This window comes from Epinephelus fuscoguttatus, linkage group LG8 (assembly GCF_011397635.1).
Source record: "Epinephelus fuscoguttatus linkage group LG8, E.fuscoguttatus.final_Chr_v1".
NCBI classification, from domain to species: Eukaryota; Metazoa; Chordata; class Actinopteri; order Perciformes; family Serranidae; genus Epinephelus; species Epinephelus fuscoguttatus.
In genome coordinates, this window is record NC_064759.1 from 38,182,010 (window position 1) to 38,197,354 (window position 15,345).

The 15,345-nt window shown below is 40.7% G+C and overlaps 1 protein-coding gene across 3 annotated transcripts in view; it reads right to left on the bottom strand.

The window, feature by feature from the left end:
- Positions 1-15,345, bottom strand: part of cdk14 (cyclin-dependent kinase 14) — a 278,138-nt gene that overhangs the window by 143,251 nt on the left and 119,542 nt on the right. The window lies entirely within an intron of this gene.

Here is a 15,345-nt window from a genome sequence, read left to right on the forward strand (position 1 = left end):
CCAAAATCAATACTCAGCCATCAGTCAAGAACACGACCATCATTTACTCCACTCGGACTATTGAAGAGCGATCAAACAGATGGGATATTACGACGACGGCTTGGTTTCACAGCTGAATTCACGGGAACTGCTGTGTTGACTCAGAGTGAGAATAAGTAGTATATTAAACTGTCTGCTCCTGCTTCAAAGATTCCTCTTCAGTACATACATCTCAGCTTGTGATATATCTGATCAATTTTGCATGGTGTGTTTTTTTTTTTTTTTTTTTTTTTAGGAGTGTTTTAGAAAGTGTACGGAGGTGTGACAGACTTAGCTGAAATCACACCAAACATACAGAGGTGGGCGGGGCTGCTGCCTCCTTTTCATTCTCTGTGAAGGACGGAGAATCGATTGCACAGAGCGTGACAGGGTGCTGAAATCAGGAGACAGAAAGGCAGTGTCTCAAGACAAGTTAAAATCAGTTAACTTTGACCCATAGGGGTTTGAAAGAGACACATATTTGTCTCTCACCTAATAATATTTGTCTCTAGGTCCTGTCGGTGTTTTCAAGCAAAGAAATAACCCGATGGCTGGAATAAATGTCAGCATTGTACATTTTGCAAACCACAGATACATTATATTTATATGTTACTATGTTGCGGTTAATTGCAACTAAACATTTCTTTACGTTTTAATGACGCTCTGGTTAATATCCGGTTAAGTTTAAGCAGACAAACCACTTGATTATGGGGCGCCCGGTAGATTAGTGGGTAGAGCCAGCATCCCATATACAAAGGCAATGTTCTTGCCGCAGCAGCCGCAGGTTCGATTCCAGCCTGCAGCCTTTTGCTGCATGTAATCCCCTTTCTCTCCTCCTTTCATGCTTAAACTGTCCTATCTGATAGGGCAAAAAGCCTAAAAAATAAACCTCTTGGTTATGGTTAGGAAAAGATCTAGTTTTGGCTTAAAATACCCACTGTTAGTGGCTCAGTCCCAGCAGCAATGTCTCTGTAAAGCACCCCTTGTGGCACTATCTTGGCAGAAAATGCAGCAGTGTCTCAGTAAAAATCAAATGCTTTTCATGGCACTATCTCTGAAGGCAACAAAGGAGTGTCCTTGGAAAATAACCACTTTTCATGGGACTGTCCTTACAGAAAAAGCAGCAATGTCTCAGTAAAAAACAACTGCTTCTTGTGGCACTAACCCTGGTGGAAACACCGTGTCATGTCACTTAAAAACACCTATGTTTAGTTGCCAAAGAGTCACTGCACACACAGCAATAACTGCTAAAACACAACCAGTTTGGTTGTCTGTTGGTCTTGAACAGTGGTCTGCAGTGTGGCAGGTGTCCTACTTAGATGACACGCCATTCACCATTCTGTTCGCTTCCTGATGACGTCGGCTCATATACCACGTCAGTTTAAAAATGTTGATTTGTTATATGAAATGTACAAACCTAATATATCTGTGGTTTGCAGACATACAATGCTGACATTTCTCTCTGGGGACTGGGCTGAAAGACTAGCTGCTGACCTGTTGTGTGTTGTGTTGAGTATGCTGAGTATGTTGAGTAAGTTACACCAAAAGGGTCAACACACTACGACCATTCCGACATCATCACATATTGACATTTGGTCATGGACTTTCCACATTGAGACATGATGTGCAAGGTTCCCTGGGTGCTTTAGTTGTTGACATTCTGGCACGCTGTGTCAATTTCAGCCTGTTACATGCATTGACTTCTTCCAAAAAAACACTTCCATTTTCACAAGAAATGTATTGTTAACAGTCTCTTTCAAAATAAATGCACTATGTCAGTACAACACTGCAAATTGTCATTTTTTTCCTTCATTGACAAACGCATGTGGTTAGGTCTAAGCAACAAAAGCATGTGTATAGGTTTAGGTAAAAAGAACAGGGTTTGGCTTTACAGTTATACAGGACGCAAACACGTCTCTCCTGGGTGACAGTCGGGGTGATAGTTGGTGATTGTTGGAAACATCCACCACATCTCCCACCCACCCTACTTGGACTTTCACCACCTTAATGTCAGTTCTCATTGCGCCATGTTTCCCCGTGATGCTGCCGGGTGTCATTAAACTATAACGGCGTCCCACCAGGTATCATGCTGACGTTAAAGGACAACCTTTTTCCTTGGTATCTGACACTGCCCAAGCGCCAGATTTTGACAACTTTGGAGTGAGACGGGTTGAAAGTGTGCTAAAAGGAGAGTAAATACTAATTAGAGGACAAGCTCACTACTCAGAATTAATGCTAATGTTGCTCCGTGCCCGCTAGATGCTTGAATAGACAATTGCCAAAAAATACCACACCAGCTGTCTTAAGGCCTTTGCAGATTAAGCCTGTTTTTTTTGTTTTGTTTTGTTTTTTTGTTATGCGTTTCTTTAATTCATCATTACACACAGAAACCTTGCACACTGACTCACATTTTTTAAAATGTTCTATCCAGTGCAAAAATTTGACATTACAAGACAAAATGTAAAGACACATTTTGCTTCTTTGCTTCTCTCCACTGGAGTTGCCTCCCTGTCTGTCACCACTTTCTGCTGGGGTCTGGCATTTGGCTGAGCTGGTCTCCCTCTCTGTCTCCAAACTGTCACTCTTTCTCTGTCTGCGTTCAGTCCACATCATATTCCTCATCTTCATCATCGACCTGAATACAGCTATCTGATCTGTTGAAAGAAGGCTATAATATAATGAGAGGATACGGTCCTCTCTTGTTGCGGATGTGTCCCGCCACCACATTTGTGTGAAAAATGCAGAAAATCTAACCTGTTCCGAAAACTTTAAGGACTGATGAATTTCGGGAGTCAGTGTATAATGTGATCGACACAACGTGAGGTCAAATTAATTTTTTTTTGGAAAAACAAACAAACAAACGGACTGGCGTAAAACCCTTAAGGCATGATGTCCACTCATGCTCTCCTTTTTTTTTCTTTTTTTTTTACAGCTTGGTGTCTGTAATCACTGTTGTCTAAAGAAAATCTATGCCCTGTCCATCCTCATAGTTTGCCCTGTGGCAGGCCACATTTGATATTATTGCGCTGATAATATTATTTATTTATACTATTATGGTGTTTAATAATTTCAAAATTACCTAGTTTTGTTCCTTTTATGTGTAAATAATGTGACCCACACAACATAATGCTGAGCAGTGATAGTATTGAGAGTTATTACAATGTATTGATGTGATTTTAACTTAAAGTTAGTTCCGAAAAACAGAACCCAGATGTTCCAGTTTCACTTCTTTCAGTCTCTCTGTTGAAATGATTTTAATCAGTGCAACTCTACTTCATGTACTTCATGTGTGCTTATCAGAGAAGTAGGCTACCTTTTAAAATTGCACATCAAAACAATTACTGTAGTTCTTTAAAGCAATTAAAGTACTTTTACAAAAACAACTGGATGATTTCACAGATATAATAACAGAACAAATTCATTCATAAAAAAACACTCATGAAAATGCAGGACTGCACTTTTGCTGATATGTCACATGAATAAAGATGAAATTGCATTGAGATTTACATTTTTACAGCCAATTATCTTACTGCCGAAATTAAACACAGCTCATCCACCTGCCTACAGAGCTCATAAACCCAAACTGCATCCACAAAACAAGTTTATCTTATAATATATGCATACTGCATAAAGTGTATCCGCTGCTGTTAGTATAAGCTTTCAAAAATGAAAATCAACAAAATCCTAATGTGTCTCCAAAGTCAGAGCCACATCAAACTTGTTTTGTTTTCCATTTGAGATCTGGCAGTTCTTCTACCCCCCCCCCGCACAAGTGTCAATCAACAAATAATGAGGCGTGCACGATTCAGCGTTGAGTTTTTTTCCCCAATTCCTGCCTTCTCCTCTCATTTCTCTCCTCTCACTGATACTATAGTCCCGGCCAATTAAGCTGATTGAAGCACCGTGGAGCCCAATCAGGGACGGGCCCTGTCTGGCATCTGGAGTCACCGGGTCAACAGTTTACTATTCCTGCACTCGGTGGGTGAGAGATGAACTGCGGTGCAGAAAATTAGCATGGGAAATGTGTGCTTACTCATGTATATCAAATACACTTCTGAAAAGCCCTTGCCTTGTTAGGAGTGCAACTCTACGGTAATAAAAAGAAGATTCTCTTCAGCTCTTCAATTCAAACATCAAACCTTCTTAAAAGAGGATTTTTTTCTCTTTCTGCTTGGCTTGGATTGAAACAGCTCAGTCCCATTTGCATTCTAATATTGGAGGAAAAGTGAAGTGCTGAGAGCAGTATGAAGAGGCTATTCAGACCGACTGTTTTGGTGATAATAATAAACCCTACGCTGAGCGTAGATTTACGCTCCTGTTCACCTCAAACGAAAAGGAGGTTTACATCAATATTCTTGCAAGTCAAACAGGCTCAGTGTGGTCACTCAGTGGTGAGCATTTGGCTTGTTGACCCTTCAGACATCTGCTTGCCAGACAAGCTCACCAGACTGTAATAAGCGACTATGAGATGTCCATCTGGGAAAATGTACTAAAAGGAACCCTGCAGTTAAAGGTGTGACCGCACCAATTAACCATGGGAGTGAGCTGAAATAAAGATGGAACAAAGTGACAGGGACAAATAGTGAGGACAAAAGTGACGATAAAAAAGGTGGGAAAAAAAATCACCAACAGGAGAGGTGGCAAGGACAAAGTTAATGTGGTTATAATTCAGTTTAAAAGCACTCTGATTCTGACACGGGTTATGACACAAGAGAAAAAATTAAAAAAAAGACACTTTTGAAAGTTTATTCATCACCTTGGAAACAGTAATTGAAAAAAACATCTCCCCTCAAGGTCCGGTTTGTTTTAAGAAGCTTTTCTTATAGAGCAACCGTGGCAGATCTTAACGAGAGAGCTCGAGAACAAGAGTGCAGAGTATGTCAAACTGTAGTGGCTGCAGGCAGTGCACGCCCAGTTGCATTAATTAAGTTAAAACAGAAGTTAAAGGGGCGTCGGTGGCTTAGTGGTAGAGCAGGCGCCCCATATACAAGGCTGATGCCGCAGCGGCCTGGTTTCCAGTCCAGCCTGTGGCCCTTTGCTGCATGTCACCCCCCTCTACATTAAAGGCAAAAATGCCCAAAAAACATATCTTTAAAAAAACAAAAAAACAAAACAGAAGTTAAAGACATAAACAACAGAGAGTGCTGTCAAATAATTGTATATAAAGACAGTTGCATCTTTTTAAGGTGGATCTGCTGTCTGCTGCTTTGGTGCTGAACTATGATGAATTTCCTCCTGCAGAAGTGAATGGAGTGAAGTAAAGTCCCAAACAAATAGCTAAACTATGGAAGGTACCCAGCACTGGAAAACCTGGTGAGCCCAAATCCTGTCTGGTGGAGATGGGCACCCAGGCGTCACCCTGTTCTGCAGCTTTCAATAATATGATTTCGTCTGTGGGCGAGGGTTACATTTTGATCATGTTAAATCATCCTTCACAGACTCTCAGATCCTCTGCTGCTGTGTTTTAATACAAACTATAACGCAATTAAGAAAATCAGCAACTCAGTCCTTTTTATTTAATTATGGCATTTTTCACCCAAGGCCATAAAAGATGCAGGCTGTGAACATTTTTTAAAGCCAATTGAAAACATATACATTCTGCATTGCCTTTACCTAACTCATTGCCCTTGTTTTAATCTGGCTTGTTTTTTGAAGCACTTTGAGCTACACCCATTGTATAAAATGAGCTGAGCTGAATTACATTTATTAGAATTAGTATTATTATCAAAAGCAACTGCAAACATGCAACCCATGCTTTTTTGTTGCACTCCGATTAAACACAGACTGTAAAAGTGGAATTCTGACTCTTTTTTTTTTCATCTTTTTGTGCATTATATCAGATTTCATATATATATATGTATACAATAAATGCTTTATAACACACTATAATGTAGTTGTAAGTAATTGTAAGTGTTTGTTAAGGTATTTTCAACAACTAGAAGTCCTCCTGTAGGCACCCATATAAATAGGTTGAACTGAGGGTCAAAGGATGGAGGGTTACATGCTGTACAGCTCGCAAAGTGCCTAAAGGCAAAATTGTTTTTTGTGATATTGCGCCATATAAATAAAACTGACTTGACTGTTAAAACTGCACATTAATGAACGCTTATACAATGTCCTTGCACCTTTTATACATATCATATCAACGTTTCTTAAGTGATGTAGTATATAAGCTGGCATTGCCATGTGAGGTGGAGGGAATGGTGGATGCTGTGCCACCTACGCGAGATGCATGCCAAGCTGCAGACCACTGTTAGAGACCAACAAACAGCAAAACCGGTTGTGATTTAGAGAGTCACTGCTGTGTTTTCAGCAGCTTTTTAGGCACCAAACATGGCTGTTCTGTCGAGATCTGTCACTGTTTATCAAGCAGGGAAAATGCCATGATCACTGTATACCCTGCCAGGATAATGCCACAAAAAGCGGTTCTCTTTTTCTGAGAAATTGCTGCATTTTCTGCCTGGAAAGTGCCACGAAAATTGTCTTTTACCAAGACATCGCAGATTGGGTTCAACTACATAATAGTGTGTTTAAAAACAATTTGTTGTGTGTGTATACTTCTAATTCATGCTAAATAGGGTAAAGTGTGGACTAAAATGAAATCTTTTGGGCAGCTGATAACAGCACAGCCCAGTAAGTTTGCCATAAAAATGAACAGTCTTTAATACACCTGGTGAAAAAGAAGCAAGACAATGTTGTGTATGAAAACTGGGCCAAAATCCAATAATACTTACAGTGTTAAAAAAAAAACTCTAAATCACATCTAACTGTTTTTTTCATGGTATTTGAATTGATGTATTCAGACATGGAACATATTCAGGTCTTCATAAAGTGAAATCTTTCACAGCATCATTGTTCATGATTAAATTGCCACTTCAGGAATGGTGGTAGTTTGATTATAATAATAACTTGAATATTCCTCAACAAAAAAACACATAAATCTACTTGATGATTCATTGATAGTACAGGGTTACGTCAGGGCCAACCTTTATGAATAATTCAAGTCATTTTCACGTGTTTGTGATGTCTGATGTGAGTAAATACTACAGTGCTTGTGAATATATTTCACTGTTGCCATGGAGAACACACTGAAAACCAAATCCACACCTCCAGTTTGCATCACAGGTTTTCTGTTAAAAATTTGTTCCCTCCAAGCCTTGGCAGAGCTCGTCCAGAGGTCCTCCACTGTTTTCACAGGCTGATTAGTAATCCTCAGGAAGAGTAAACCGATCTCTGTATTTAAAATCAGTGGAGTGCCCCATTAATGTCTTAACTTCACCCTATCATTAGCTGCATAGCAATGCAATTTTAAGGTCAGTGATTGGATGTTTCCTACTGCAATGCGCTCTGGGACTTGGCTTCCTTCAAGTCTTGTGGTGTCTTATTGTTTGTATAGTATCAGGAGAATTTAATGCTCATCTAATTGTTGGAAATACTCCAATGGCCTTTCTTCACCTAACATTATCTAAAGGAAAAAGGAACCCTGAAGTCTGAAAATGCACTCTCAGCTGATATAGCTAACAAGAAGTCGTGTTGTTTCACAGAAAGCCTGCTACAGTAAAACGAGCTGATAATGCACATTGTAAATCAGAATGTATAGTTCTTTCATTAAAGAGGAAACCCTGCAGTGTGTGTGTGCGTGTGTAAGAGAGAGTCTGTTTAATCATGATGCATTATTGGTTTATAACTGCGGGACAAAAAAACTGTGATTGTAGTGAAATCATCCATTAACATAATCTATCACCTGAGGAGTGACCCTACCGCATAAACAACAATCCATCAACAGCACACCAATAAACACACACACCATTTTTCTAATGATGAAATACTCATTGCCATCATACCCGAGGCAAACAGAACTCTCGATCAAGATAAGCAATATGAAAAACTGTGTGGATTGGATCGTCTCTGTGTTATCTATCTGTACAATGTAGCAGAATTTGGTGCTTTTGTCTGATCTTCAATGTGCAGCAAAGCATGAGGTGATGTATCAAAGTGACAGCAGTACACTGGAGTTCATATAGATTCACTGGGAGAAAAAACAGTAAAAGTAAAACAAGTAGTGCAGAACACAGGAGGAGAAGACAGATACTGTGTTTTAATGTAAGGCTAATAAAGAATACACAATAAGCTAACAAGCTTCAGTATACTCAAGCATGAAGACTGAGTGATTAAAGTTCATACTAAAGCGGTCTTAAAGTCTTGAGTCCCACTAGCAGCAATACAAACCAGTAAACAGAGAGAACATACACTGCAGTGTTTCCATTACTCAAGCCTTTTGTGTGAAATCTTGTCATATTTAGCATATAAATTCTCCAGTTATGTCCAAAAACACGTTTTGTGAGATCCTGGTGACCTTCAACCACCAAATCCTACTCGGTTCATCCTAAAGTCCAAGTGGACGTTTGTGCCACGTTTGAAAAAAAAATCCCTTGAGGTGATCTTGAGATATTGAGTTCATAGGAATGGGATGGACTCAAGGTCACAGTGACCTTGACCTGTGATCATCAAACCTGACTAGTTTATTGTTGAGTCCAAGTTGACATTTGTGCCAAATTTGAATACATTTTCTAAAGGTGTTCTTGAGATCACATTCACGAGAATGAGAGAGACGCAAGGTCGCAGTGACCTTTGACTTTTGACCTCTAAAATCTAACGAGTTTATCGTTAAGTCCGAATGAATGTTGTCAAATCTGAAGAAATTCCCTCAAGGTGTTCTTGAGGTTTCACATTTATGCAAATGCAATGGATACACAGACAGTTGGACAACCCAAAAACATAATGCCTCCAGCCATGGCTATCACCAGTGCTGATGCAATATCCAATACAAACAACAATTGACCACATACAGGCCTGCATCTCTGCAGCGCCTGTACTGTAAAACTAAGTTGGAGTAAGCAGTGCTGAAAAAACTGGCCCATGGTTGAATGCTGACCCTGCTGTATATATTTCAGTCTGGCAAAAAGTGATACAGTCCTGAAAAAACAGTATTTGGTTAAGGTTTAGAAAAAAATTGAAGTCATTGTCAAAAAGAAGCCATGTTAACTGTTGGTGGGAAACCACCTCCCATGTCAAAGTCTCATGCTTTGAATGTCCAACCATCCAACCTGATCTCTGTCCTACGCATAACGCTACTTCCACCTTTGCTTGTTGAAAATTATGGTCATAAACTGGATATTAGACTGACAGACCAAAGAGACAACATCACTAAAATGATCAACAGACCCACTGACATCATTATCCATTTTGTCCTGTGAAATGTAAATCCTCTATGTTTAAATTCAAACTGTATCAATAATGAATTTAAGTTCAAATCATCACGGGACAGACTAATTCAACACTGACAAGGACTCAACACACAAATGTCTGGCTTCATTTACATGTCTCCAAAGCAGTGTTTTGCTGAAATGGGTAAAAGTGGTGAAATCGGCGAGGGAGAGCTAAAATGACTGAGTGTTAAATGGAGTGAAAAGGGTCTGCCATCTGCCAGCAGGCATGGAAAGAGCCCTTATCTTTTCCACTAAGCATCTGTACAGTGTTGTCCTTAATGGGCTGAATCAAGAGAAAGCATCAACCTGCACTGTGCCACTGGCCACTGAGGACGTTAAAGTTCCAGATATGGCCAGAGTTGTCTTTGGCTGATGTTTTAATGAGCAGCTGTGTAGCTCTGCAGGGCCTCTTTGTGTAAATACAGAACAAACTGAAACACCACTACAAACACCAGAGAACATGGACAAAGTGTCTTTCATGTCACTTAAAGCTTTCTACAGACATGTTTTGAGGTCTGAATTTTTTTCCTGCTTGTTGGTATATTGGCATTCAATGAAGCGAAAAAAATCTGTATTTGGTCAAAACTGAGGGTGGAGACAGGCCAGGGGTAACCACTACAGCTCACTGTGATAGAACGAGATGCCTGTCAATCAAGCAGAAATACCCCAAAACATACTTCTTTTTTAGCCTTAAAGGGACACTTCCCCCCAAATGAAGAATATATATCAGCCGTCAAGATGTCTGCCTTTTCTCCAATATAATGGAACTAGACTGCACTCAGCTTGTGGTGCTCAAAGCGCCAAAAATATACATTTGAAGAACTTAACAGTAATGTCTCTTTCCAGAAATCATGACGATTACTTAAGATAATCCACAGACCTTGTTGTGTCTATATTCTTTCTACCAAACTACATTTACCAACTGTATCACCACGCAGAATACAAGCATCTATGCTAGCTCACCCAGCACTACTGAGCTAGCTAATGCTATAGCTAAGCCAAGGAGGATATGATTGATGTTTATATCTTGCGCTGCAATGAGCACGAACCTCTCTTCCATGAGTAGATGCATACTTCCTTCTGCTTATTGATGCTGTTGGCAGATGTATGTTTATAATGCTTTGTGTACCACAAGCCACATGCCATCTACAACACTCAGCAAACCACCACTCTAGAAACCACCACTAAAAACAAGTGCAGTCAAGAGGCTCATCAGTTAAATGAAAATCTGAATATATCCTCTATGGAATGCCTTCCTCAGACTTTATAGGGGACTTTAGTTGTGGCAAACATGTCAGTATTGTTGCCATTGTTTCATGAGGGCCTCTTCCCTCAACAACAGTGCTGCAAGCATAACTCAACTCAAATCACCTCAGGTGGATCAACAAATGGCAGAAAATAGCACAATATGGTAAACAGGTTTTCAATTTTGAATTTCTTAATTTAATTTAATGTCTGTCCAAGTTATGAGTCCAGCGACCTTCTGACGTCAATTTGACATCTGGTGCCAGCAGGGTAAAGCTTTATATTTGTCTTTTTAAGGAAAATGACAACCAGCCTATCTCAAGAACAATGCATCACTAAACACATAACATGTTAAAACAGGATTGTTGTGGAACTCAAAATGTTAACTGTGCCAGTATTAGTCAATGCACATCAGATGATTAATAACATTAACTGTAGCATGAGACACCAAAGTATAACAATATGCCATTCCTTAATTCTCCATATTAACTTAACTATACTCCAGCAGGGGTGGCACGGTGGTGTGGTGGTTAGCACTGTCACCTCACAGCAAGAGGGTTCCTGGTTCAAGCCCTTGTGTGCGGAGTTTGCATGTTCTCCCCGTGTCAGCGTGGGTTCTCTCCGGGTACTCCGGCTTCCTCCCACAGTCCAAAGACATGCAGATTGGGGACTAGGTTAACTGGTGACTCTAAATTGTCCGTAGGTGTGAATGTGAGCATGAATGGTTGTTTGTCTCTGTGTCAGCCCTGCAATAGTCTGGCGACCTGTACCCCGCCTCTTGCCCAGTGTCAGCAGGGATAGGCTCCAGCCCCCCCGCAACCCCAAAGAGGATAAGCGGTCCTGAAATTCAGCTGAGGCTTTTGGTTTTGGTGTGCCACCCCGAGATTTTCAGTGGCCCCCTCTGGCCACCCCTTTGTAAAATTTCTGGGGGCACCACTGTGGATCACGATGTGTCAGATGCTTGCTGTGATGACCTGCCCTTAATATTGACATGGCACTGATGACTAATGTTCTATCAGTGGCTTCCCTTGTAATGTAATTATGAGAGCAAATGCTAGCTGTTATTTGGCTGGTAGACGTGGTTTTTGGGTGTCAGTTTCCCACTGATCTATGGAGATATCATTGAGACACGGCCCTTCAGCTGACTACATATAATCTAATAAGTAGAGCACTTCAGCAGCAGTCTGGATGAGGTCATACTCACTTGGGTTCAATTACAGCAGCGCAGCTACCAAACTGCAGTCAAGCACATAAGATGAGAAGACTTAATGGTGCTGCACAACAAGGCAGTTTGCAATAGATTTTACACTGGATCATCTGATTCAGGCAGAAACTTCAGTGCAATTTCAATTTTAACCTGCAGGAACACACACACACACACACACACACACACACACACACACAGCTCTCTAGTTCCTGACCGATAATTACATTAGCAGTGAGTGTCTGAGTGTGTGTGTCTCTAAATGCTAATTTGATCTAGTAGCAGTGGAGGAACTAATAGCATCTATGTTTCTGATTAGTAAATAGGAATGAGGTTGAGTGACTGCACTTTCACACAGTCAGTCATAAAACACACTAATAACATACATTAACTGACTTCATGGTGCTTGTGACCGGGTCAAAATTGACTCCTTGCTGATTTCACATTACTGAAGCACCCATAGACCTCGTGACACTTGATCATATTCTCAACACTGATAATATGTGCATATTAAAAGAAAAGCACAAAATTTCGGGAAACTGTATTCTCTCTCTTTTCGAGGTGAGATGAGAAGATCAACATCAATCTCATGTCTGTATGCTGCTAAGTACAGAGCTGGATTGTTAGTCTAGCGTACCATGAAGACTAGAAGCAGGGGTAAACAGCTAGCCTGTCCAAAGCTCATTAATTGACATGTAGCTCTTTTGATTAATCAGTACAGGAAATTGTGGTTATAGGGAAAGTTAGGTGCTCAAACTATTTCTCCACAAACAACAATTAAAAGTCAAAAATACCTACTGTAAGTAGAAATAGTCAAATACCTTATAATTATGACTATAGCCTCTTTTACAAAGCCTGTCCAAGGTGATGATATCAAACCATTTTTTCTGCCTTGGCAATCTTTATAAACGGTACATTTGCAGAATGAGATAGAGTTGTCTCGCCTTTGAGATAGCACTGGAGGTAGTAACAGCGTCAAGTTGATGTCTGTCTAACAGGGACAGCCAGCTGGACAGGACCATCAACAGGATGGATGTGGCTTTTGACGACGTGTTATGTGTGTGACTCAACAGCAGTCGAAAATGTCTGCAAACTGAGGTGACAATGTCGAGGCTCTTTACCCTCTGAGCAGAGGACGAGATCAACTGCAATACACTGGGTAAGTTAAATGATTGTTATTACCATCTGATGCAATTGTTTTTAAAGCATCTTGTAACAAGTATGTTACAAGTCACACTATGTAAAATGAATAAAAATCTTTACTGAAAGCAGTTTCACACAAAGCTCTGATTTTCATCAAGTAATTTTGTAGGTTCTCATGAATGTTGCACACCCCTGCAGAACATTTGTGTGGGGTAAAAAAACATTCATAGGACCTCAATTTCAGCAGATTACTGCCTGTGGCAATATATCTTTTGACCAATGAAATCCTCTGTTCCAGCTGATCTCATACGTCCAGGTCATAGCTAGGTTGCTGCCAAATTGCCTCTTAACACCCAACATTGTACACCAAACACTGCAACAACTACCTCAACAGCCAAACAAAGGATAATTTATGGCTTGAGATCACCCAGCAGCTGTTAACAGTATGCAGGTCTCGGAACAGGGCGAGCGACAACAGCTAACAGTGGCATCAAATATTGAGCGGTGGTTCAGGCAGGATACGATGTCAAGCTCAGCTCACATCCCATCTACATCAGCTGATCTCAAACAGCCCAATTAACTGATGGATCAGCTGACTGATGAAGGGAGTCAGCTGATAAGTCACATGATTTCTTTCTATGCAACCAATTGGCAAATATCATTCAGGGCGCCCTATTTAAACTGCTCTGGCCTGTCTGCTGTTGCTGTTTCCTCTGCAAGCTGCTTTGCAACCCGCCTCCACCCCAGCCCCTCTTTTTAATGCTGTGTCTGACTTATCAATGTCATTTCTGTTTGTCATTGATGCTGCTCTGTTCTGTTCCCAGGGGATCTTTGCTGCTGCTCTCCCTGCCTTAGGCTTTCCATGTAGGCACATGGAAGGGCAGGGAGGTGCGCTCTCCCTGCCTTAGGCTTACCACGTAGGCACGTGGAAGAGGCTTTCTGTGTAAGACCCATAAAAGGCAGAGAAGCTCCAGAACAGAGCCATGCCGCCAAATACAATACTGGAAATGGAAATTAAGTTTCCTTCCTTAAAGTGGTTCTGACTGAATCTGGGTCTGATTATGTATTGTGTAGTTCACATTAGCCCCTTAGACATTCTCAGTCTCGATCATAGACTGAAAAAAATTATGGGTGTGGCTACTGTGACATCACCCATTGGTTTCAGCATATCAGCCCTCACCATCTTGTTTCTTTGGAGCCAGAAATGACCACATCTGTGCAAGAGGCTGACGCTGTGGGGGAGTGAGGCTGGGTCTGACTGAGAAGCCAAGGATGCTTATTGGCTTTGAGCCTGAATAAACTGTAAACAAGAGAGTTATGTAAAAATTCATGAACAAGGACATTAGCTATAGAGACCAAAACTTGTTTTGTTCCAGGCTGTGAACTTGTTAATTTTCCTGCTGTAAAGTTGTACATTTTAACATGGGGGTCTATGGGGATTGACTGGCTCCTGGAGCCAGCCTTCCTTGTTGGCTTTGTTTTTTGGCCCTGGAGGTTGCCGCTTAGTCTGGATAGATTTTTGTTGTGTGGAGTGGATTATCAAGAAGCCTTCTTCACAAAATATGTAGATAATGGAACACAGCAACATGGAAATTCACACCGGACCTGATGTGAATAGTTGTCATGCAGATTTTCTGTATTCCCACACCACATTTCTGCATCACACTGGTGGGAAACAGCTTTTAATCTACTAACAGTAATAGTGTCAGTAACAAAAAAATGTCACAAAGAGCTTGGTAATGGTAAGTCAATCAGAGTAAGAGAATTCAATACGAATGCATGAGACCTTCCTTCCTCAAGAACACACAAGCTCACAAATCTCTTGGTAGCCATTTTACTGGGCTTGTTTTCCTGTCAGCTGCCAGATCTCATAAGACCTCCTCCCTGATGTCTGCTCCTCCCTCTCCCATCATGCAGTTTGTTTAACTTTCTAATGCACTACTATCACATTAGGCTTATTAGCCATTTTAGAGGGTATCCAATTCTACAGCTTACTTTGGGTTATTGTGGGAGTAAGAAGTAACTGTGACAACAGAACCTCGACAGCTGGTGAACTGTGCAAATGGATTACTGAGAGTTAGTTAAATCCAGTGTTGCTGAAATTCCTACCTGTGTTTCAAACATATGTATTGGGCATGTCCATTACAAGTTACTGGTGTGTGTCATGTCATATAAACACATGTCGATCCTTGGCCACATTGATTGATGATCTAAGTGGATGTACATATTCAGTGCTGAAACTGACAGCACAAAACAACCAGCCCAACACCTAATTTCAAATTAAATTCAGTGCACACCTTGAGAAATGACAGAGATATCCAAAAGCCCATATATCATTTTAAAGGTTAATGGTACCCTTTACTAAAGAATACCAAAAGAAAAGAGATGCCATTCTTATTGTGGCAGATTATTACAACGATTGTATTCATGCTGGGTAGCTCCAGAGCAGCCTCCATCACATGACTG